Below are 3,196 nucleotides of genomic sequence, written 5' to 3'. Positions count from 1 at the left end.
AAAGGGACACCACACAGATATATATTGAAAATATATATTGATTTATTAACTATAAAATCCCCTGGACTCTTTATGAGCACAGAAGCACAAGCGTTAAATCACAAGACAGTTTAAAATACACAAAAGTTGCACAATATGGATGAGCCCTAGGGGCCACCTAAACCATATACTAAGAAAGTGGTATAAGAGATACCAATAGGAAAGGGAACAGGCCTAGGGCCTTGGGAATCGCTGGAGCTATTCGAGACTAGCAGTGACTAAGTCGGGAAAGGCCCGCGGGACTCGGGTGCAGTGTTCAAAGTGCACGCACTTTCCAATGTAAAGTCTATGGTGCGTAAAAAGTACACAAAGTTAGTTTAAAGGCACTTCCGCTGAACCTAGAGGAACAAAACTTAAGACACAGACCCTAGAGGTGTGTACCAGTGTAGGGACACTGGCGTTGCAATGTTACCTCACCCACAGGAAGTGGGTGCACCGGGTCGAAGTGGCGTCGGGTTTTGACACGCAGGTTCTTGGCGCTTGAAGCTGAAAATGCTGCAGGCGATGAGAAGGAGAAGTGTCCGGTGGATCCAAGGGTGGATCTGAAGTGGTGAAGACCTGAAAGCAGAGGGGACAATGTTCAAAGTCACAGACCAGTGACCACCGTGGAACCAGATTGGAACCAGGCAAAGTCAGGTGCAAACAGGTGATAAGGTGTTGCTTCTCTCTTCAGCCACGTAGACACAAAGAGGTCAAGGACAACCAGGAGTCGATCACGAGCTGTTCCTCAAAGGCTCTAGCTGATGGCGGTGTTGGCATCTCGATTGAAGCAAACAAGCCTTGGCTAAAGCAAGCCACGGGGAAAGTGAAAAAAGGCTTATTACTCAAACCAGCAAGGTCAGAGCGGGTACTCCTTTCTACAGGAGCGAGGGCAGGTCTGGAGCAACCAGACCCACAGTGTAAATTGTAGGTTTCCTCGCCAAAATGGCCGCTGATCACGTGACAAGCGGCCGGGATGGCGAGTCAAGTGGCACAAAGCAAAAGGGCCCCACGCAGATCGTGGAGATGCTGGAGGGCTGATCTTTAGTGCAAATGCTGCTCGGTTGTAGGGCTTCTTAAATCTCAAAGCACAGAGTCGAGAATGCCTCGGGTGCTGCGCAGTCAGCGTCTCGGGGGTCTTTCAAGATGTCCACTCCCACGTCTCTCGGTGCCTCCACGGGTCCCTTCTTTGCAGGGACTGTGGATCGGGCTGGGAGAAGTCTAGAAAGTTGGGTCTTGTCAGGCTCTGCACTCGGGCTCCGGCGGGAGGCGGCGGCAAAGCAGATGTTGAGGTGCTGGGTGATGCCTGTGTTCACAGGGTGGCCCCTCCTAGGCCACAAGGGAGATTCTCTTCAGTCTTCTGTGCAGCAGAATGTCGAAGTCCAGTCTTCTTCTTGTTTAAAGTTGATTTCAGGATGATCTGCTGTGCAATGGCACTGCTCCCACTCTTATTCCCAATCTGAGGGGTGGTTCACCTACTAGGTCCCTCCTCTGGGTGGGACCAGGAAGGGGAGTGGTTACACCCCCTCTCCTTTGTCCAGCTCCTCGCCAGGACTGGGGCTGGAAAGCCCCAGAACCGGTTTGGGCTGGCTTATGCACAGGGACACCTTGTGTGCCCCAGGCATGTCACAATCTATTCAGCCCTGTCCTACCCAATACACAAAACCCTGTCTGGGGTGGTGCTCGCACCTCCCCAGGCAGGAAACCCTTTGTCCAGGCCCTCCTCGCTGGAAGGACTCCCAGCAGCAGGAGGTCAGACATGTGTCTGTGGTGGCAGCATCCATTTTGTGATGCTGAGGCTCTGGTTAACTTTAACCGGGGTTAAGGCTACACACATGTCGTGTCCCTCTAGAAGGGTGGAATGCTATCCCCGTCGCCAGAATTGGCGAGGGGATAGTATTCCAATTCGTATGACACCTTACTCGACATGTTTTGATAAAGCCAAACCAAAGATAGCATTTAACCGCAAGGATTAAAATGCACTTAAGAGTATATGGTATGGCAATATCCCGGAACAGCTTAGGGAGTGGTTCCCGACAGCTGCAGACAGGCTCAGCTCATGCTAGAGCACCATCTCACATATTTCCAAGCACTCTGCCTCCAGGATTGATGAGGCCTTCCATTGGAGTGGCTGATAGGAACATATGTGTCCAGTTTAGGGTTAGGCACAGGCATACTGTACATAAGCAAGAGGTGATTACACCAACTTACCCCAGCTGAGTGATCAGCCAGTTGTGTCAAATATGGAGGCAAGGCCAGGGGTGGCACAATACATGCTGCAGCCCCTGGTAGGCCTTGGCTACACCTATGCCCTGGGTACCTATGGTACACTGTTACAGGGGCCTATAAGGTGAACCAATTCCAATTATGTTATGCACCTAGGGTACATGGGGTCCATTTTAAGGAGAGAGCAATCAGCCTGGGGCCCTGAATAGCAGGATCCCAGGCCAACTAAGTCAAAAACCAGCTAAACACCAGGCAAAAAGTTTGGGGGTAACCATAGTCAGATATCCACCTTCCTACATAACCCCCCCCCCAAACGAAAGTAGATAAGGCTATCCTTGACCAGGTAAGCCTATATTGCCTAAGTGGCCATTATATGGAAGTACCAGCTCTGGCTTGGTAACCCCCTGTTTCATGGTCCACTAAGAAATCCCTCACCCTAAGGGTATCTGAGGGTCTCCACCATAGGGAATCTCTACCTGTGGTGTGTCTTTGCAAAGTCAAAGGCTGGTGTTGAGATGGAGTACTGAAGTGAGATTCCTCTGTAGGACTCAACTTCCTCCAATCACTCTCCACCATGTGTGCCTTTCTTTTTCTGACTGAGTTGCACTGTGCTCTCAGGGTCAACCTCTGGCTACCTAAAGCTGGAGGCTGGGTCCCTCTGTTTGGCTTACTGGAGGGACAGGTCAGGTTTGGGGCCTTTTGGTCCCAGGTTTGGCTGTGCCCAACAATATCCATCTGGGGGAGGTCCCTAACTACTTTTAAGGGGGATCCCTCAGGAGTTTTTAAAGTTTTCACCTCACTAGGGCTACTAGTTTCGGTGCCCCTAATCTGTTGATGGGGGTGCTTTATTTGACAGGGGGCCCTTTGGGTCTCACTGTCCTTCTTGTCCTCTGCAGCCCTGGGCTGAGTAAGGCAAGGTAGAGAGGGGCAGGTTACCTGCTCCAGACTGGGT

Source organism: Lissotriton vulgaris, chromosome 5 (genome assembly GCF_964263255.1).
Source record: "Lissotriton vulgaris chromosome 5, aLisVul1.2, whole genome shotgun sequence".
NCBI lineage: Eukaryota > Metazoa > Chordata > Amphibia > Caudata > Salamandridae > Lissotriton > Lissotriton vulgaris.
This window is presented reverse-complemented; position numbering follows the sequence as displayed.